The 23033-nt window shown below is 42.3% G+C and overlaps 1 long non-coding RNA gene across 2 annotated transcripts in view; it reads left to right on the top strand.

Annotated features, from left to right (window-relative positions):
* Nucleotides 1-23033, top strand: part of LOC117284033 — a 49405-nt gene that overhangs the window by 10033 nt on the left and 16339 nt on the right. The gene's annotated exons all lie outside the window — the stretch shown is intronic.

The following is a 23033-nucleotide window of genomic DNA, read 5'->3' as shown; positions in this document are numbered from 1 at the left end:
AAACTTTGTAGTAATTGCATGTCACACAGATGGAATGCAGGAATAACTTCCATGTTTACTCTTGATAGCCAAACTCGGAGAGTGTAAGGCTTACTAAATGAGAGAGCAAACACAGATGGTGTAGGTTGTATGGAAGACTGAGGGGGGCCTATGACAAGAATGGTGGGACCCACAGGCATTGCTCTTTTAAATGGCTGTTGCCCCTTTAAGATCCTGCCCTTCCCCCTTAACCCACCCAGGCCCCTGCTGAATTTCCAGGCCCTAATTTGTCAGTGCCAGAGCTCCTGAGCATGCGCTAAAGAAAGAACTCTTCTAATTAAAGCTAATTAAAGCTCTCCTGAGGTTCAAGGTACTGTATTGCTTTTGTGGCTCTTAGAAAAGAGTTCAATTTTGAGAGCAGATTTTGCTCATCTGATTGTTTTTGCTCATTTTTCTTCTTTTTAAGTCTTTCTACCATAATTTTATGTAGTACCTGCACCTTTTAAACTCAGGAGTGATCTACACCTATTTGTTTTTAATGAGAAGAAATGAAAACAATGTTTAGAATACAGTGTGTATCAAACTACAACCTTTGGCACATAACAGGAAAAAAATTAAAGTTATTTGGTAAATTGCATAGGTTTGCAAGCAAATATAATGACTCACTGTCTCTTTTTTTTGTTCTTTGGTGCCGAGTATCGAACTCAAGACCTTGCACTTACGAGGCAGGTGGTGGAACCGCTGAGCTAAATCCCCACCGTATTTTTTTTTTTCTTAAATTACAAAACCTGTGCATCTAATCAGGGTCATGTCTCTTTTTTCATTGGCGATTTGGTGTCCCAGGTGGCTACTGAAATTTGGTGTATGAGATAACAGACTGGATGTATGTTAAGTATTCTTTCAAATCCTTCAATATCAGTGTTCTATACCAGTGTTCTACACAGCAAATTGATGGCAATAAATAGATCATAAGCCAGCCAGGAATATTTCCGAGAGAAAAGAGCAAGAAGACAAATGGAAGAGAAACAAAAAGAAAAAATGGAATTAGGGGTGAGATAGTGGTTTTCCTGTCTTCTGACCTCTCCAAGCAACAGTTTTCACTCAGAAATATTGCTAAGTGGGTGAAAAACATATATTAAAATAGATCCAAATTTAATATGGAGAAATTGGCCATTTGCAGGCCTCGAATTTTAGCAATAAAGCAAAAGCATATGAATAGAGCTGGATCTAAAATTTAGGAATTTAAAGAAGAGAGGTGAAATATGAGGGACATTAGCCATTCATTGTGTTTGAATTTAGATAGTAAAATGTTTTGCTGGCTAAAAGTTCAATTTTATATGTTGTCCAGGAGGCACTAAGTTTAGATAATATGGCATTGGTTTAATTCAACAAATTCATTCCCGAGTGCCCATCTTTAATGGAAATGTCAGTGTTGTTATTATTGCTGCTGCTCTGCTGTACATGGGTGAGTTCTCTGACTAGGAGAGACAAACTGGGGTCACGTGGAGGCTGTGATTCGGTAGGATGGATGAAAATTTGCCTGCTACAGGGTCCAATGTGTCATAATTTCCCAGGATTAACCTATGGATGCTTCCCAGAACCACCTGAACCCTGTTAGTGGCTAGATTGTGATCCATGGGTGATGGAGACCCTCGAAGCATCAGTCTCAGCCCCACCCAGGCTTTCTCTGTTAGGAGCAGCAGTTTTTATCACTTCCTGAAAATAGGAAGCCAAAAATTGACAGTCAAGTTCTATACACTGAATCAACTCAGTCTCAGAAAGGAGAGGTTGTGACTCCTAAAACATTCTGAAAACTGTAAGCATTAGCATTCATGCTACGGATGGTTGCTGGGCATCTATCTTGTCACAGGCACCGCTGTGCTGCTAAAAATACCGCACTGTATTAGTGCCTCCCTTACAGCGCTTGCATTCCTGTGGAAAGGTGTTTCCTTCTTGGCAGGTCTGGATGGGTAGATGGGGTAAGAGTGACCAAGAGAGTTGCAGATTGTGGGGACCTCACGGGGTGCTATATTCATGAAATCAACCCCCAATCAAAACTGCACTGTGAACTGAGTAGGTTCTAAAGGAGGAAGTTGGCTGTTAAATCTGCTTGGGTCTGGGTCTGGGGATTTAGCTCAGTGGTGCTATGCCTGCCTTGCAAGTGCAAGGTCCTATTTTTTTCCTTCGTTCCTTCCTTCCTCCCTCCCTGCCCCTCTCTCTCTCTCTCTCTCTCTCTCTCTCTCTCTCTCTCTCTTGGAAGGACGTAGTCAAATCTCTCCCTAGTACCAAGTAGCATTAATGCACAAATTCAAAAAAAGAATTTGCATGATTTTCAGAACCACATTAATCCCTAATTTACTGGCACACAGCAGTTTGAGCCAAAAGATCATATTGCATTTTACACACTGTAAACTCATCTCCTTTATCTATCTTCATCTACATAAGGAGGGTGTCTTATTCTCAGCCAAACAGAGCAAAGCAAATCCTCCTGTAACTTATCTGTTCCAATTTAAGACTGAATGTTCTCGTGTCATTTTCCATTGCTACAGATCATCCGCCCAGGTCAAGATTCTTCTTCACCTTTCTTAGTCCTAGGACCTTTTGCAAATCTAATAAAAGTTTTGAGTTTCCTCAGAAGAGTGAGAGTGCAAGGCTCTTTTACACACATACACATGTTGAATACTACTTTTTAAAATCTCCGAGTCCAATACCCACATTATAAAAATGATAAATCAAGGCTATGAGCGAGGACTGATAGTGCACACTTGTAATGCCAGCAGGCTGAGGCAGGGAGATTGCAAGTACGAGCCCATCTTCAGCAGCTTAGTTACTTAGTAGCCTGTCTTAAAAAATAAAAAGGGTTGGGGATGTAGTTTAGTGTGAAGGCTCTGGGTTCAGTCTCCCCCGACCCCAAATCAAAAAGCTTAAGATATTTAAGGAGCATACCAAAAGTCACATAATTGGCAGACCATTCTTGATAAAGTTTTCAAAGCATAAAGCACTTTTATACCTAAAAATATCACAATGTAACATCTTTGTAACACATTTGTACTCTAACTCATTGGTATTAGATCCATGGTGGTTTCAGGATAGGGACATAAGCTGAATGAAGCTTTCCATCTCTCTTCCAGTCTGGAAGCCCTACTTGGGTGTATGTGTTGTACTGGCTGAGCAGTGTGACTGCAGTCACCACCAACACATGCAGATTTAATTCTTATTTGTTGTATTTCAAACCAGAACCTGGACTTGTTTCCTGTCTTTCCTTGGTGGGTTATTCCTTCCTCAAGGGTCATTCTGCTTTTGACCTGAAAAAACTGGGCTTTGAAAACACTACATCTTCAGGCCTGTTTCTTATTGGGCTGTGAAAGTCTGACATGTGGCTCATTGCAGTGTACCCCTCGTTCGGCACTCCAACAAGCTACTAAAGGCTGTTTTGTCCCTTCGGTTTACTGTTTGTGCTATTTGCTGTCAAAGCAATAAACAGTTCCTTCAGAGGTACTTTTAAATTTCAGGTGATGATCATTCACCTGGGTTGTTACTGATATATTTTCAGCCAGGTTTGTGAAATGACTGTGCTCCTAATTATGTGGCATTTGCCACTTCTGGTATCCTGGTGACCAGCTTTCCTTTCCTTCTCCATCTTCCTCCTGTGGTGGTGATAAGTCCATTGACAATGAAATGAAGAACCAAAGTAGATGAAGAAGAAAAACAAAGAAGATGAGTGTTTTAAGAATCAAATATCTCTGGATAAAATGAATTATAGAAATGATAATAAAAATGTTGAATCATCTTGTTTTTATTTTTATCGTTTCTCCTTTCAGCATTGTGCATTTGTGAAGAAGAAGTGTGTATTGTGGCACCTTTTCAAATAACATATAAAGGAGAGATACTGTCTGGATGTTAATTTGGTTTTTAATTTGTTGGATATTAAAATGCAAACCGATAGCTAAACATCGCTTGAGCAGAGAGGTTTTCTCTTTAATGAAGTAGCTTGCATAGGGAGAAGACGTTCTGACAGAGACCGTCTGTTTGACGTTGGATATGGAAGGGCAGGATGGAGTTACTCCCAGGACTCTCTGCTGGTCCTGCCAACAGGTGACCAGCTGGCCCCAAATATGAGCATGACAGCTTGATGCACTCATCTGAGACCCATGTTTCTATTTTTCTTCATCCAGGGAGTAGCTAAAAACATGATCTCTATTTCCCGTACTGCCATGGGGCAGCACCGAAATAAATAAGTTTGCAGTTTAAGATTCTAGATGGAAACATGTCCAATAGTTTAGAATTTTAAAGTGTAAGCTTAGTACAGTTTGAGTATCCCTTATCAGAAATGCTTGGACCCAGAAGTGTTTCGGATTTCAGTGTTTTCAGATTCTGGAATATTTGTAACTTAATGAGGTATCTTGGGGATGCAACCCAAGTCTAAGCAGGAAATTCACTGATGCTTCATATGCACCTTATATTCATAGCCTGAAGGTAATTTTATGCAACATTTTCAGGGCACCTGTTTTGCCTGTAAAGTCACATGAGGTCAGCTGTGGAATTTTCCACTTATGGCGTCATGTTGGCACCCACAAAATTTTGGCTTTGGAACATTTTGGGTCCTGGATTTTTGCATTCCAGATGCTTACCCTTTAGTAACATTTTAGGAACTCCAGGTATCTATGGACTGAAGAATTGTGGACCTATGATAGTGATAGCTGATAATGTAGGTAGGGCATTTCACATTTGAAAATATAACTTTAAGATCACAGTTAATTGGATGTGTATCTTTAGAGGAAATCTATAACTTCTGGATGAGGATTCACAGCAAAGCAAGAAGATTCAGCCTTTCTCTGTTAACTCTAAGTTGCTTGATAATCAATGAAGATACTAATACCTATAAGAAAGAGTCTCACAAATGTGTTTTTTTTTTTGCTTTCCACAACTTTATTTCAACATATCTATGCTTACAGAAATATACTCATATTGCTTAAGGTAATGCAATTTAACTTATCCTACACAATTTCAGCCAAAAAGTTGGCACATGGTTTAAGATTTTAAAAAGGATTTGTAATCTGGTTTATTTTTATCTATTGCAAATGTATAAAAGATCCATCAAATGATGCTAAAGAAGGCAGCAATAACCTTGAGAAACGTACCTTTGGTTTGCCTCAGAAAAGTAAGAAGTATTGCACTGTAAAGTTTATAAAATAGGTGCAACAAAACGTTGTAATGTTTCAATGCCAGTTTACAAAGTTCAGTAACTAATGCGTGTTGAAGGGCGTGGGGGGAGCCTATGTACACACATGGAACTATAAAAGCTATCCGTTCTCACAAATGTTTTAAATGATCACCCAAACTTTAATGTTTTCCTTTTAATTAACACTTCTCTTTTCACTGTGAGGCTATCTATCTTAGAAAGTGCCTTTGAGGCTCCCAAGGGGGTAATTTAAGAGTGGAAAAACTAAGCTAATATGGTGAGCAGTCATGAGAACCTGCACCAATGAGGGAACAGAATGGTTAGACTTCAGGTTCAGAGGACCAGTCAGGTAGCTGGACTGGAAACAACTTCCAGTCCTGGAGAACACATGGCCGGTGCCTCCCTACAGCTCCAGCCAGCTGCTTTGGGCTCAGAGACCAGGAATCCTTCCAGTTTCTATAAACAATCCAGGACAGAAGAGCCTCCGGAATTCAGTCACAATCATCCTACCCATGTCCCAGTCAAGGACATTTTAATGTGTACCCCAATGTAATTTTAAAATACTTCTGTACACTGGGACAGAAGTATAAAGTTAAATGAAATAAAATACAGGAAAAAGGCTCTGGAGCTGGAATTTGATGGAAGAGTTTAATGAAAAAGAACTTTGTGGATTTTTTTTGTTGTTGTTCTGGCGATCGAACTCAGGTCCTTGTGCTTGTGAGGCAAGTGGTGGAACCACTGAGCTAAATCCCTGGCCCTATTGAAAAATGATTGCTTTTATTTTCTTCTTTTATATCTTTCGCTTCTCATTATGTTCATTTTTTTTCATTAAATACACGGACATATTTCTAGTAACCGATTTTGAAATTATCATCTGCTAATCTGCTAATTCTTTCATTACTTTGTTTTTGGGTTTATTTCTATTGACTGATTGTCACCTTCTGGTTATAGGTCCCAATTTCCCATTTCTTCTCCTATGTGGTATTTTTTATTGGATGCTGAGAACTATATATTTTTTCTTTTACTAAGCATTAGACTTTGTTGTCCTTGATAAAAAGTGGCAAACTTTGTTCCAGCAGGTCATTAATTTACCTGTACATCAGCTTGAGCCGTTGAAATGTGTTCTTAAACTGTTGAAATTCGTCATCTTTAGTAATTTGATCCTTTTACAAAGTGTGATTCTCCTGAAGTTTCTAGTGAATCTACCAGGTGTTCACCATAGATGCTGAGTTCTTTATGCTGGAATGTCTCTCTCCTGGGATCTTTTAAACCTAAAGGATACTTTTCAAGTTCCATCTTGCTTGGTCTCTGGGTGGTGACATTAACATTGTTAACTACTCTCATTCCCTTGAAATGCTCTCTTTTTGTGACTTTCCTTTCATCCGTATTGTCTTCTTACCTCCATGGCTATTCTGCAGGTCCTTTTCCTTCTACTTGAGCTTTAAATATTCCTCAGCATTTTCTCAAGTCCTCTTCTCATCTCGCCCCGTGTTCTTTCTCTTTCTCCAGGGGATCTCATGCTGTCCCATGGCTTCTACTACTACTACTACTACTACTATCCTACTTTTATACTGAAAAAACACCACTTGTGTGTGTGTGTGTGTGTGTGTGTGTGTGTGTGTGTGTGTGTGTTCTCAATCCAATACCTCTTTTCTAAGCTTCGGCACAATCCTCCCCATCCCACCTACTTCCTCAGTACCTCATCTTCCGTATTTCAAACGCAGCATGTCAAAAGTGACTTCATGTTTCCTGTCCACTGTCCCATATTTGCTCTTCTTCCAGGGTTCCTCTATCATCAGAAGTGATTATCCAGGTCCTAAGGCAAATCAACCCAGGAATCATTTCTGAAGGTGCATTCCTAACATGATTCCCAATTGGGAAGAACAGCTATAATCATTTGTTCTCCAAAATACCTCTTAAAATCTGTCCCCAGACCCAACAAGAAAACATCAGTCCTGCACATGGAGCCTGGTTCTAGAGCAGACGAGATGTACTTGACATGTTGATACTGGGCATGAAGTGTTGTCCACAGACAGCCTGTTGTGAAAGCAGCAGAACGTTTGGCATGTACTTGAAGTACCCTTCAGTCGTGTTTTAGGGGTCCGTGGGCCTGAGGAAGTATCATATTGGAGCAAAAAAGTTACCACAGGAGACCGGGAGAACCTCTCTGCCATAGATACGATAGCCCCAAGGATATGTCAGTGGCCCCAAAGTAGGTGCGTGACCAAGGAGACCAGATTATCCGCCCACACCTGCCTTGAGAAGATCTTAGTATCCTTCCCTCCAGATGGAGAGGCGACACCAAGGAAGGGATGGAGAGACTGCAAATGGACTGGGATAAAATTTCCCACTTCCAGAAGAATGGGCAGGGGGCTTGAAACCAAGATTAACTTCAATTATATAGAAAATAATACTCTACTTCTTCCAAAGGAGTAAAAGAATCACATACAATACACGAGAAACACCATGGATGCACACTTCATATTTAAACTGGGAACAAGCTTAGATGCAATCAGGTAAATTCTGTGATGCAGAATCTGCATCGCTGCTGTCCCCCTTTGAGACAATATCATCTCTTACCTGCGTGTCAATAGTCTGTCCTCATCTTTCAGTTCACTGTGTTTATCTCCAATCCTACTCGCTGCATCAAAACATAAATGATGTTCTTGAAATGCAAACTCCATCCTATCTCTCCTGTACTTATACCCTATTAACAGCTTCTCTTAGACTCTGAAGTCACCCACCAGGGCTTCCAGGACTCCACACCATCTGCCAGTCACGCCTCCAAGCCTCTCCCCTCCATTCTCACTGTGATTTTCCCAGGTGCAGTTCTCTGCACTCTTCTTAGTTCCTCCACCATGCCAAACCCTAGGACACCTCCCGAGCCCTCTCCACAGATGTTTTCTAGGCCCACATGAACTTGTTGACCCACCTGGCCAACTCCTCTTCATCCATAATCCCTTGCACGAGTGTCACTTCTTCCCTTTTCCTTTGCCTCAGCCATGCTGGAACATTGTGTGACTGTGCTAGTGACTTTTCTCTCATTGCTGAAACACCAGACTCTAAAGTTTAAGGAAAGAGATTTATTTGGCTCACAGTTTGTAGAAGTTTGAGCCCGTAATAAGCTGGCTCCAAGGCAGGGTGGCCTGGCAGAGAGCATTGCAGAGGAGAAACAGCATGACACACACAAGGCAGCAAAGGCAACAAGAGAACCTTACCAGCGTCTTCCTGCCCCTTTTATCTTACCAAGACTACTCAGGGCAGGTAGCACTCACACCCTTAATCCTAGTGCACTTGAGCCAAGCACTGCATCATGAATCAATTCCAGCTTCACACACTCTAGATCCAGCCTATGCCCACATGAGGCTTTGGGAGTACATCTAGACCCGAACCAAAACAGTGAACCACTCTCATTTGTCTCCTATCATGTCTCCTAGTAGCACGTTGTTACCACTGTGAGCCATGAAAGCAGAGCCTAGGGATTACCTATCCTCAACCACAAGGACACACTCTTTGTCTGGCACAAAGAGGACATGCAGTAAATGTTGAATGAAGGAAAGGAAACTAATTCTCCCAAGCTTTAACTCATAATGGTTAAAGGGCTTCCTAGAGAGTAGAGGAGGTCCAGATACAATTTCTGTACTTAAAGATATGTGACTGTATTGGTGAAGCCTCAATTATTAGCTCTTTCTTAGCTAGAGGCTTTCTAGCTCCTGACCCTTCAGGATGGTAGCTAGGAGGAAGGGAACAGAGAGGTCTGCCAGTGCCTTCACTGGATTGTTCATCTGTCCCCTCAGCCTCTCTGTCTTCACCTCATGCCATTGTCCCTTTGCTTGCCATGCTCCACCCAGATGAGTCTGTTTCTAGCTCTCCCTGTCTGTCCTTTTCTGAGGGATGTTCTCCACCCCACCTTTACAGCACAAATTCTACTTCTTAGCAGAGACCAGCTCTGCAGACTCTGCCTCTGACGTAGAAATTACCATAGTTGGTAATTTGGGGTCTGCCTCCTTTACTAATCCACAAATGAGAACAAGGACCACATCTGTCTCATTCATTGTTACTTTGCAGAGGATTTAACACAGTGCCTAAGGCTTAGTTGGTCCTCAGTATATATTTGTGGAATAATTAAATTAATATTTACAACAAACCGGTGTTTGTTACATATTGACGGGCATACCATACATAGCTGGAAAGCAAAAGTCTAAGGTTTTTGCTAACTTTATGGAGGTTTTTCAAGTGAAACATAATTTGAAGTTGCCCCTGTATAGCTGCCTTCAGTGGAGGTGGAGGATGTTCGGAGAAGGAAGGAAAGAAGGGACATGTCCAGAAAGGCGGCTAAAAGATAAGGAAATGTGACGGAGAAAATGCCATTTAGGACATTTAGCTCTTTGATCTGTATTGTATCAAGAACTTTATCTTAGAGATTTCTATTTTCTATGTTTAAGCCTATAAAAATTAATGTGATCACAGGGATAAAACTTCAGCCTCTAGGTTAATTTTACTAGGTAAGTCGCTGAATTCCTGTATTTGTTTCCCCTTTGTTGCCACCCTGGGGACTAAGCTTTTAATACATGATCTCTGCGACTCTACCCTGATACCTGTGAAAACAAAAGAGGAAGCACAGGCAGGGCACAAAAGCTGTCTGAGAAACTGACCAAGTGGCTGCAGCCATCCTGGCTGTAGGGCTGGGCTCTCCAAGCCCTAGGACTCCACCTTCCGCCATTGTTACAGAAGGAGACGGCAAGTGACACACAGAGGCAGCAGAATGGAAGTAAAATAAAAAGTTTACTCCATCGATGATGGGGATCGATCACACTTAATGACGGTGCCCTGATCAATGACCCATTGGGTTACAACTCTTACTTTTATAGGGTTTTACAGCTTTGATCTTACTCAGTTGGTTATACTGCATTTTCACAGATACCCAAGACATGATAGCAAGGCAGTTGAATTCCAACCCGGATGCAGTTCTTTGTTAGGGAAGTTATCTTTAAGATTCATTCAGTTACCTACTCTAGCTGGGAAGGAAGCTTGTTTGATTAACAAAGCTAACAATGGTTCTTTTCAGTTATAAGATTTTTTGGGAAACTAGGTGTCTCCGGTACCGGTTAATTCTGAACTAAGCAGAGTGAGGGACAGAAGTTATTTTACATTGTGACATTTCCTAAGTTTTCACTATTAAAGATTTCCCTATCGCCGTATTGTGTTTCAGAAGCTGATCAAGGAAATTTAGGGCTTAACTGTTGCCCTTCTGGGTTTTGGGTCTAACTGTGAACTTATTCTTGCTTACTATTTTCCTATGCTTCCTTTTTGAAATAGAAATGTTTGCTCTGTACATCTCCCATCCTCGTATCTTAAAAATATGTAACTTGTTCTTGTTTGGTTTGGTTTTAGTGCTGGGAATTGAACAGAGATTGAGCTGTATCCACAACCCCTCTTTAATTTTTTTTTTTTCCCGAGAGAGAATCCCTATAAGTCACTGAGTTGACCCATGCAGGTTTGGACTTGTGATCTTCCTGTGTCAGCCTCCCAGACTGCTGGGATTATAAGGGCTCTCAGCTAAGAGTTTGCCTTCATTTTTAGAGGCGACTTGGCACGTTTGGAACAGTTAAGGCTTTAGAATGCTTGTGGATAGATTAAATATGTGTCACATTGTGTGTGGGGGGACATGAACTTCTAGGGATTAAGGGCAGAATGCTGTAGTTGAGATGTTGAATGTCCCTCAAATCAGTGTGTGTTAGGGAATCGATCATGTTAAAGTATTTTTGTGACGCCGCCATCACAGGCTGCATTTTCCTGGTGCTTCTTGGCTCTTAGCATGATTTCATGCTCTTATCTTTTTCCCTCCCACCAAGGCCACAGCGAGACAGAGAAGATGAAACCTGTTTCTGCAGGGCTGGACCCATAAAGGGCAGCCTGGCCTGTGATAGGTTAAAAGTAGCTCACTCCTCATAAATAATCAATAGCCCCGCCCAGAACTGATAAAGGACCTTCCTTTCTTTGCTCCTTTCTTTCTTTTTCTTCTTCCTCCTTGCTCTCTCTGCTCTCTGCTCTCTCTCTGTTCTTTCTCTCTTCTCTCTCTCTCTCTCTCTCATCCCACCCCTTGAATAAAATCTCCAGTCAGACCTCTCGGTGTGTGTGGCCTAGTTGTTGAGTGTCGCTGTTCCCTTTCAGTGTGTTAGAGGCTTAGTCCTTATGCTGGTGCTAGTTGGAGGTGGTGGAACCATGCTAGGTAAGGCCTTGTGGGGGTCCATGGGTGATGGCCAAATACCACTGAAGGAGACGGTGGGACACTAGCCTCCTCCTCTTTTGTTTTTGCTCTGTGGCTCATGATATCAGTAGTTTTGCTACTTCCGTGATATTGCTGCCTCAATACAGGTCCAAAATAATTGTGTGAGTTGGTTATGGACTAGAATCTTCAAAACGGTGACAAGATAAACCTTTTCTCATTATGAGTTAATTATCAAGTATTGTGCTCGTGTGATGAAAAGCTGGCTAACACAGAAAATCAGTACTGAGTACAGAGCTATTCATTATGGCTGTACATGAGATGATGTGGAAGAGTCTTTGGGATGGGTTGTGGGAGGGCTTTGGACTGTTTGGAGGAGCCGGCTGCAGGAAGCCTAAAATGCTGTAAGTAGGACTTGACAGGACTTGGGGACCAGAACACAGACTGGAATGCGAACAGCAAGGGCCATGCTGATGAGGTTCTGTGTGGAAATGAAGAGTCTGTTGGAAACTGGACTACAAGCCGTCATTGTTACACTGTGAAAAATTTATATGTGTTTTCTCCATGCCTTGATACTTTGCTAGAGGTTAAACTTAAAGGTAATGGACTACTTTACTACATGGAGGAGTTTTCAAGGAAGCACAAGCATGTAGACTGTAGCATGGTTTTACTGGCTGCTTTATTCAGCTTCATAGTGATAATCAAAGCAAAAAGGAGCAGAATGGAAAGGTTTTAAAATTTTGCAGCTTAGACAGATGCAAGTCTGTGTAAAGATGTGACCAGTGAGGGTGCAGTTGCTAGCAATAATTAAAAACAAACAAATGCTTTGCACCAGGACAATTGGAAAGATGTCTCAAGGGCATCTCAGAAATTAGCAAAACCACTGCCATCATAGTCTCAGGGATGCAGAAATGTACAATTTTTTCCCCCAAAGATTTTCTAGGGCAGAATCCTTTCAGAAAAGGGCTCAGTGGTGCTCTGCACACCCAGCACTGCCTTGGATTTTTTTTTCCCTGTAGCCAGCCAGCAGGAATTCACCCTGCTGCACCTGTGGTTCAAGCAGGTGTACTACAGCTCTTGCTGACTGCATACACTGGCTTTTTTGATGTGTTGTTGGGTTTGCAGACATGAAGAATGTAAAACTTAGGAAGTATTGAAGGTTTCCACCAAGATTCCGAAGGAAAGCCTAGGAAGCCAGATAGCGTGCTGCACAACTGAAGTCCCCCCAAGCAGCCCTGGAGGTGTAGAGTCATGCTAAGACTTAATGGAGACTCTAGAAAGGTAGCGGGACCAGCACCATGCACTACTCACCAAGGAAATCTGCAAGAAACATCCAAACCTGCCCTAAAGAGTGGGAAACAACCAATAAAGCTGCAGAGGCTGGGCTGCCCAAGACCTTTGGAGCCCACAGACCACCGCTCTGTACCCTAACTGCCAGACTGCCAGACTATGGAGACTTAGGATTTAATGTTTGTCCTCCTGGGTTTTGGTCTTCCTTTGGACTGATCCTTCCTTACTATTTTCCTATTCCTCCTTTTTTGGAACAGGAATATTTACCCTGGATCTATTCCAAAATCGTATCATGGAAACAGGAAACTTTCTTTTTATTTACTTATTGTAGCAAATCAGAGTTAAGTTTGCCTTAAGTCTCAGAGGGGTCTGTAGCCTTAGATTTTTGAGCAATTCTGGAATAGATAAGATTCCGTGGATTTATGGGGTGGAGTAAGTGTAGTTTGCATTGTAAGATATTGGACATGAACCTTTCAAGCCAAGAGAACAGTAGAGTTTGGATGCTTAATGTCCCTCCAAAGTTCACATGGTAAAGGCTTGGTCCTCAGGAAGGTGCAGTTAGGGGTCACAGAACCTTTAAGAAGTAGAGCCTAGAGACTGGTCCTTCGGTCAAGGCTGATGTACCCTCGAAGGGAATCGTGGTATCCCAAATCCTTCCTTCATTCTCTTTGCTTTTCTGACCACGAGATGAACACTTTTGATATCATGTGGTGGATCTGAAAGACAGATTTCTGGTTTTTTGAGTGTGGCGAGCAAAGAATTCCAAGTGTGCAGTATGCCCAGTGGTAAAAGAAAAAGCAGTTCAATTTATTGAAGATAATGAGACGGTGTGGTCCAGACAGATCTGTGCCAACAGAAACAAAGGGTGGCATGAACAGAAAAGTAGTGCCAGGACAACAGGAAAGTAAGAAGCACACAGGACAGATGAAGCGTTGAGACCTTACAAGATGCACACCCCACCCCGCATGCCTCTCAGTGGGTCTTTGGGTGAGGTTGACAGGGATGATTAACAGGGTGCCGAGTCATCTCAGGGGCACCATACACACATGCTGGTTCACTCTGATTACATCACATACAGGAGATGCAGTCCATGTGTCTAAACCTTTAATGAGGTTCGAGCTGGGAAAATGTTACGGTTGCTCAGGCCAAGGGATCTAACAAGCTTGTGCTCTGGCTTAGGGCTTTAGAGATTTCCTGGGTCTCTGTTATTTTTATTTTCTGCTTCTTTTAGGGCAGTGGAAGGAGGATGGGGTGTGGGGTGTTGCCCAAATGGATGGGGGGAGTGATCTCCCAGCCCCAGTTGTACCACCCATGCTAGTTTTGCTTTGCCATGTGATCCCTGCCACTGCCATCTGGCACACTCGGCAGATGCCTAAAAGGATTGGGTTTGCCTAGTCAGGCACTGGAACCCTAAAACTTTGAGTCTTGATTAGCCTTTTATCATTGTACTTTAATTGTCTCAGGTATTTCATATTTTAAAAATAATGGAAAGTTGACTAACATACATCTCTGATTTCTTGGGGTTTTCCATGGTAGTTTGGCTTTACTCCCACAGCTCCAACTCTGCAGCACACGGCCAGGCCTCCCAGCCTTATTGCGAAATCTTAGCAGAAGTCCCCAGGATCCCATGAATGTTCCGTTCAGCATGCCTTCAAGGCCAGTATCATGTAGACAACACCAAGATTTGCTGCCAGCAGCTGTACCAGGTCTTCCTTGAACTGCAGCTGCAAAGCTCTTTGAGTGTCTTTTTGGCTGAACACAGGGAAACAAATCCCAGGGCAATGATTGCTAAAATGATCTTGGAAATGGAGGGCACCCTGAGGTTCTTTTCTGGAAGGATTCTGGCCTGAAAAGTCTTTGAAAAAACTTTGCATTTTCTACATGTTTGGGCCTGTGAAGAGAGCTTGCCTTGCAGACTTTTGAGATCGACTCCAGGCATCGTTCCACTTGTCCTAGTGTAAAGCACCTAACTTCTTTATATCAGCACTAGCAATTGCATCCCTCTTGACCACATCTTTATATGTATTCCACTTTAGGCAAGGCAACAGATTTGTCCAATATTCTTCAATCCCATTTTTGTGAATTTGGCTGAAAGTAACCATTGATAGCCATGCTACAAGCTTTGCTGACTAGACATTTTTCCTGCCAGATAAATTAGTCCTTCACTTTTAAATTCAACCTCCCATTGAGTAACAAGACTTAGAGAAAAATGCATATAATTTTTTTTTTTTGCTACAGTGCAATGAAGATATTCTCTAGTCCAGTTTCCAATGGACTACTCCGTTTTTATCCAAAACTTCATAAGTGTGGCCTTTATTGTCCACATTCCCATTAGGATTTAGTTCTTCTGAGCCCCCACCAGAATCACCCATTAAGCTCTACTTATAGCATTTTAGAATTCCACTAACTTGCTCCTCCAAACTGTTCCTAATTCCTCCTGTAAGCCAATTTTTTTGTTGTTGTTGTTACTGGGGATCGAACTTGGGACCTGCTCTTACAAGACAGGCGGCAGAACTGAGCTAAATCTTCAGCCCTCCTGTAAGCTAATTTTAAAGGCTCCTCCAGATAGGCAGAGTGTCACACACTGCAATAGCAGCAACTCAAAAGGCTGAGACAGTAGGATTGCAAGTTTGAGACCAGAACACAGTTGTGAGACTCTGTCTCAAGCAAAAGTAAAAAAGAGTTGGGGATGTGCCGCTGCACTCCCTGGGTTTAATCCCCACTACCACCATCACCACCACCCATATCCACACACACACACACACACACACATGCACAGACACACAGAAAGCCTCCTCCGTATCATCAGGTATAGCTACGATATTTTCTCAGTACCAATTTTTTGGTATTAGTCACTATAATGAATCACCCAAGACAATTAACTTGAAAAGGTTTATTTTGGCTCATAGTTTTCAGTCCCTAATCAGTTGACCCCAAGTTTTGGGCCTGCTGAGGCAGGGCATCTCAGCGGGAGCAGATAGGGAAATAAACTCGCCCACATCCTCAGCCAAAGAGTAGAAAAAGAAAGAGGGTGGGGTCACGGCTATACCCAGTGACCTAAGGGCTTCCATAAGACCTGGCCTCTCAGATTCCACCATCTTCCAGTAGCATCACCCTGGAGACCAAGCCTTTAACATATGTGTCTTTGTGGAACATTTCTAAACTGTAATAATGCTTCTTCCAACTTCTGATGACTCCCGGCATTCCTTGGCTTGTGCTTCTCCACTCCAGTCTGCTCCTGTGTTCACATGACTGGTTCTTCCTCTCTTGTGTGTGCCTTCTCCGTTCCTGCATTCACATCTCTGTCTTCTTCTTCCTTGTAAGTATACTTGTGGTTATTGATAACCCAGAATACTTTCCCCATATTCAGGATAAAGATGGTCTCCTTTATCAGTATTCTTCAGCTTTTTTTGTTTTTAGTTTTGATTTTGCTCTTGTCCTGAGATTGGGCCTTACTATGTAGTCCAGACTCACCTCAAATTTCTATGTAGCCCTAGGCTGGCCTCATACTTTCGATCCTCTTGCCTCAGCCTCCTGAGTACTGGAATTACAGGAGCCACTTCACATGGCTTATCAAGATTCTTAATTTAACATACCTGGGAAGTATTTTTGTGATTCTAAAGAAACATGAGTTCCAGTGATTAGGTTGTGGATATAAATTTGAAACTTTAATTTATATATCATACTGCCTCTTTTTTAAAAAGGTGCTTTGTTTTTATTTTGGGAGGGTTCTTTAAAATTATTGTTTTTCTTCAGAGATTTAACAACTTTCAATGCTAATCGTACTTGAGCTCCAAGTAGAATGCCTTTCATTTCTCCTAGACACAAGAGAAAGGGTACCATCAGCCAATAAAACATCTGCAGCTTTGTTTTATCTGGCATCTTTTGAAAGTTGTCTCCAGTGAAAATAAACTTAAATAAATCATCTCTGGGTTTTTTCCTATTCTCAGGACTGAACCCAGGGCCACGTGAATGCTAGGCAAGCAGTCTACCATTGAGTCATGACCTTAGCCCTCCATTTCTGTAAACTTTTTTTTTTTTTTTTTTTTTTTTTTTTTTTTCAAGCCCTTGTGTTTGTGACGCAGGTGCTGGAACCACTGAGCTAAATCCCCGGTCCTGTAAACTTCTTTTTTGAGACAGGATTTTGCTAAATTGCCCAGGCAGACTCAAACTTGCAATCCTCCTGCCTCAGCCTCCTGGAGTAGCTAAAATTATGGAGAAATCCAACCTCACTCAGTTTAAATAAATCTTCATCTAATTAAGGGTCTCTTTTAGAGCTGTCACAAATTAAACCATCTAGAGACTTCTTTTTGGCAAAATATTGAGGTCCATTTTTTAATATGTTTCTGTTTTTACCAGATGCAGTCCCACTTACCTAGATGAAGTAAAAATTGACTACAGGGAGTCTTGTGTTTTTCTGCTTCATTGCCACAGAACTGGGGCTTGAAAATCAATTTAATGGTGATTGCCCTTTAAGCTGTTGTACGGTAGCCCTGTAAACCCGCTAAATTGTATATGTCCAGATTAAAGTCAACTCACTTTTAAGGGAGGAACATTGGTGACCACTTTCTGAAATTTTGCAAGCTCTGGCCTGAGTTTTGGGAAAAAGCTTGCTTCCACACATCTACGATTTCGCAGTCTCTCCTTGGAAAAGTGGTCCTGACCTGGGCTTTTGGAAATCTGGCTTTCTGGGCTAGTTGGGAGAATTTGGGCAAATTTTAAAAAATTCAGTGCCTCAGGGCACTGTTTAGTCAAATGATGAATTTGGAATTCCTCCAGGGCTTTCTCAGGCTAAGCAGTGAGCTGTTTACCAAACAAACAAAACTTTGCAGACAGAGAATCCAGTATATTTAAATAGATCAAAATGAAGCTTCTTGGATGCCAGTGTGGACAAGGAGATACAGGGGGTGACACACAGGGCGGAGTAGGATGACCGACACCGACTGGCACTGACTCTGCCACTGACGTGCAGTGTGAACCACTGGACAGCCAGGGCCTGCCACAGCGTGCAGTGCTAAGCACTGTAGGACCCTGTCATTCTCCGCCGTGTGGTGCCAGTGCTCCCCGACACTGTACTGCAGGGTGTACACTCAGTCCCGGGGAGACTCGAGGAGGCTTAGGACTTGCATAACTTCTCAACTCACTTCTCGTGGAGCCTTACTTTACCCCGCAGCATGCACAGAACATAGTTTTCTGTTGTTATTTCAGAGAGGATATTTTTAGGGTTCATATATTTGTGAAAGTCCTAAGAACGCATAGGCTATAGGTACTGTGCCTTCAGTTCCTGGTGGATAAATGGATCTGGGGGAGACATCCAATTCTGTTGACTTCAGGGATGACACAGATCGAGCAGAACTATTACTGTGCGAAATTCTCCACTTCCTTCCTGCAATTATTCCCGTCTTGCAGCTAGCGTATAAGAAAAAAACTAGTAGAGGACATTGAAACCACAAGTGAAGGGGTGAAGAATGTGAGCTATGCAAAAACTGTAGTAGAACCAAATCTTAGTGAATATTAAAATATTGCTTGGAATCTGGGTATCTCAGCATAGGGAGCTCTTGGTACTACATCTGATATTGATACCACTGAGAGAAAAATACACAACTAATTGTGGGACAAAACATAATCACTAGATGATAACCTCCTTTTGTTGTTTTGTTCGTTGGTTTTTGTGATTAGACTGCCTGATTATAATACTATGTAAATGTGGATAATACTTCATTCTGTGGCACTCCCAGAGAATAAAGAATTTTTATTGGAACAAAAACAAATTTTGTTCTCTCCCCCCCCCAGGGGTTGCAGTTCACATTGAAGTACATACTCACCTCTTTTTTATTTTTTTAAGTTTATTTTTTTTAAGTTGCTAAGCTGCCTAGTGTAAACCGGAACTTGTGATCCTCCTGCCTCAGCCTCCCAGACTGCTGGGACTATATAGACAGGCATCACAACGCCTGGCCGTGTTAACCCTTTCATAAAACCATGTAGATCTTCCATTTCACTGAGGCCTGTGATGATCTTGATATATTTTCCCTGGAGCCTGCAAACCTCAAAGTATTCCTTGCTTGAAGATTGCAGCTAGCACATGGGAGAAAATGTTTCCTGCCCCCATGAGTTTCCTTCCTTCACTCTTAGCCCTAGGGTTGCCAGATAAGTGGAAGAGATTATGAACTGGCCAAACTACTAAAGCAAATGACAATTTAAAAAAATTGAACAAAGCAGAGGTCTTAATGATTTCGGGAAATAGCCAGAAAAATGAAAATAGAATGTGTAACTTTTGACTCTTATTGTTATTTCCATTTCCCTGAATAAAACCTCTGATGCTTCTTGTCTGCCTGTTCCACTAAAAGCTTTAACATGTTACTTGTGTGAGTAGTTTTTTAAAGTCCCTTTTTGATAATTTGAACATCTGGGTCAGCTCTGAATCGGGTCTTTGATTGCTTTATATCTTGAAAGTGTTTTCCTTTTGTTGTTTTGTTTTTATACTGGGGCCGGAACCCAGGGGCTCTCTACTACTGAGCTATCCCTTTTTTTTTTTTTTTTTTTTAATTTCCAGTGAAGGTCTCACTAAGCTCCCCGGGCTGGCCTTGAATGTACAAGCCTTCTCCATCAGCCTCTCACATAGCTGGGATTATGGGTATGCACCGCCATCGTCACTTTAAGTTGGAAGCTAGATGGTGTGTGTAGAAGAAAAGATGAGACTTATGGTAAATAGCATATGTGTCCAGAAAGAGTATTGCTTTTGGTGACAGGTTATTGATGTGGATAATTAAGTCAATCTAATCAGGGCTGGAATCATGTTTGGAACTCTTGGTACATCACGGGATTTCTGCTCGGAAAAGAAAATCTATATAAAGGCAATAAAAAGATGATAAACTGGGAGGAGATCTTCCCTTATCTGACATTACCAAATGCTACATATCTGTTTATATAGAAAACAACTTTAGTCAACAACAACAACAAGGAAAAGCCAGGAAACCCAATGGAAAGGTGGGGAAAACATACATATAAGCGGTTCTCAGGAGTAGAAATCACAATAGCTAACAAGTATCTAGAGACTTGCTCAGTTGTACTCTCAACAGAACTGGAAATTAAGGTACCGCTTTTCACCAACCAGACTGGCAAAAGTTAAAAAGTCACAGCCCTGTGTGTTGATAAAGGTTTGGACCCCCCCCCAAAAAAATACTACTAGCACATGTGTAAATAAATCTGTGAGCAGGTAGCCAGCCTGTGGTAAAATCACATGCCTGTAGTAAACTCTTGGGTAGGACTGAGAAGAAACATTGCCCTGCACATATTAGGAACTCAAAAAACGCATACCGAGCGAAACTCTGCGGTGCGCAGAGTTGAGGCGACCCAGTTGTCCGTGACTAGATATACAGGAAGGTAGAATGTGTGCACAGGGTTCCTTTGACAGGAGAACCGCTGGCCCAAGCTTTGCAGCGCACCATGCAATTATATTCATCGTGTGTAGTATCACAATGATCTTCACAACAGTGCTACAGTGTGTGATCAAAATACACGATGAATGTTTAACGTTTTAAACACTTAACTACAGTAAAGGGCACTTTGCCATTAATTGTCCTCACAGTGCTCCCTTTTTTTGCAACACACGTATCCTGTCGTTCCTGGCACTCTCTGAAGCAGTTCTGAAGTTCTCTTTCATAAGTGTCTTTATGACCTAAGATTAAAAAATAATAAAATGAATGCTGCCACCAAGGGCCATCCGATGGAAAGGCAAGGCTTGTAAAGACACTGCCGTGTCGTCGTCCACCTCATTCACTGGATGTGGCACTGTGTGACTTCTGGCTCTTCCCTAAAGTCAAAATGACCAGAGCTACCTGCTTTTCTCTCTCTCTCTCTTTTTTTTTTTGGCTCCGGGGATCAAACTTAGGACCTAGCACTTGTGAGGCAGGCGGTGGCACCACCGAGCTAAGTCCCAACCTTAGGGCTTTCTGTTTTTTGTACTGTGGGTCTCTGTGGAAGACTCACCCTGTGGTCTGGCCATTTCCTTCTTTGCAGGCAACCCTTTCTGTGACAGACTGTACTCTCCAGAGGGAAGCTGTTTCAGCTTGCCCTCCAGGGCCAGGGGAACACCCTACTAGGGTCCCAGGGGTTCTCACCCTGTCCAGTGAGTGCAAGGTTGTCTCCCACACCCTGCACAGCTCTAAAGGCCCTGCAGCGAGGAGCTGGGTTTCTTCCTAATCTTCTTGAGGTTCTTTTTTTAAATAACTGGGGGTGAAATAGTGATTCTCTCCTTCCAGTCCTTTCCTCTGAGGCAAGTCACATTCCACCCTGTCAGGATCTTAGTACCTCACCAGCTTTGGACCACAGGAATATCACCACTGCACAGGGCTGCACTTCAGTGAGTCCTTCAGAAGTGACTTTTCTCTATACTAAAGGAGTCTGAAGTACTCAACTTTGGAGTTGTTTGACTCTGTTTTTATAAAAGCATCCACCTTTTAAAAATGTATTTGTTGTCCCTTATAGCATTCTTAGGTTGTGGCCAGGAGCTCAGATGTCCCAGTTTGGTAGAATTGTGCCTAAAGAAGTCACTAGGTCCTGAGCCAAATACTCTACCAAACGACTCTGTGTGTGAGCTTGGTGGGAGCTATTTCCAAATTTAAATACGAACATTTGTTGACTCATTAAACACGAACACTGTGACTCCCACAGTGCCATGTTAACTTCACCTTCAGGGCCTCCCCCAAGACAGGGACAAGTGTCCGCATTTTTGCAGACTCTGGGAGTGTGAGGGCCTTGGCAGAGGTGAAATAGTTACAGGCCGTAGAGCTGGGATCTGCCATGTCTTTTGTCAAAGACAAGAGTCTTCCCTTCTTTTTCTTTTGTTGATTTCCACACTCTAAATTGCCAGTTAATTAACCTATACTTAAACCGTACATTCCTGTACTTAATTCCTTTATGGGGGGAGCAGTTACCAATAATTTGCAACACTCTCCTACTTTAAACTATTCAGAGACTTGGTAGAGACTAATTAGAAAATGGAAATTTCCTGCACGGAAAGATGTTCCTATAAAACAAAGCACAACTCAGCCCTTTTCACCCGTTTCCAGCAACCTGGCTATGGCATCACAGAATGCACTGCTTTCCCTGGAGCCAGCTCCCTTGTAGACTTATAAAACACATACTGTGGGACACTACAGAGAGTACCAGGCACAATCCTGGGCCCTTTACCAGTAATCATTCACTTAGTGAATTCGTTCACTTGGAGTGACAGGTGGAAACTAATAATGCCACCCACCTGGTTCAGAGGAAGGGACAGGTTCAGAGAGATCAGCCCATTTGTAAGCAGAACAGGCAAGATTTGATCCTGAGAAATTTGGTGAGCACAGAGACTGAAGCATTTTGGCCATAGTTTCTTTACAAACCCACGGTCTATTGTGTGCCAGGCAAAGTCCAACAATAGCTGAGAAGATGGGGACAAAACAGCGGGGAGCCAGCAGCGGAGCTTGGAAAGCCAAGCAGCCTGAGATGAGGTCTCTTCAGAAGCTCCAGCAGCTCCTTGGCTATATCAGTGTCAAGGGGCAGAGAGGGAGAGCAGCCTTCCCTTTGGGTGTCACTTGGCTGGCTGGCACTGCTTTGATCTGAAGGAAATTTAGGTGAGGAGGAAAATGTTAGGCTTCACCTAACCTATGATGGCGAACCTTTTAGAGCTTCAATGACACAAACAACCCGCTGTGGTGTGTGCCATAGGTTCACCTCCACTGAGCCCTAACCTGTACCAGTAACTGCCCACTCTGATTTTCCTATTCAAATGACTGCCCAGCATTTTGGAGGTAGGCTTCAGGTGTGTATTTGGAACAGAATAGACTTAAGGAGAAGCCTCAAATCTATCTATCTATCTATCTGTACATATATATATAAAATAAGGAAGTGTACTGATGTTTTTTATTGGTGGTCATAAAATAGTAAAAAGAATTATATTTTGATTCTAGTTTTGAAGCTGATAGAGTGAAAAATATTCTCAATTCTCCCTTTATCCATAGAGGGGAGTGGGAGGTTGTACAAGCTGGGATCTTAGAATGAAATAATCCAGCTCTACCCTTCAGTGTCTGGTTGTTATGTTTGCAGCCTGCCCAGCCTCCTTGCTTTCAAGTCTACTCTCTCTTAGTTCTAGCCTTTGGGTTCGGTAGATCATCTGAGAAAGAATGGCGGTGGCTACAAAGATAAGAGAAAAGCTGGTTCACGCATTTTCTTTATAACGTTTGGTGGAAATGACTTTCAAACAGGATGATATAGTTGTAAGGGAGAGAAATCTATGAGTCCTGGGAAATTCAGAAAATATAATGATCTCCAAGGGTAGGTCTCTCACTTAGCTTCCCTCCCCTCCCCTCC

This window comes from Fukomys damarensis, unplaced genomic scaffold (genome assembly GCF_012274545.1).
Source record: "Fukomys damarensis isolate Sample0158 unplaced genomic scaffold, DMR_v1.0_HiC HiC_scaffold_33, whole genome shotgun sequence".
NCBI lineage: Eukaryota > Metazoa > Chordata > Mammalia > Rodentia > Bathyergidae > Fukomys > Fukomys damarensis.
This window is presented reverse-complemented; position numbering and strand designations above follow the sequence as displayed.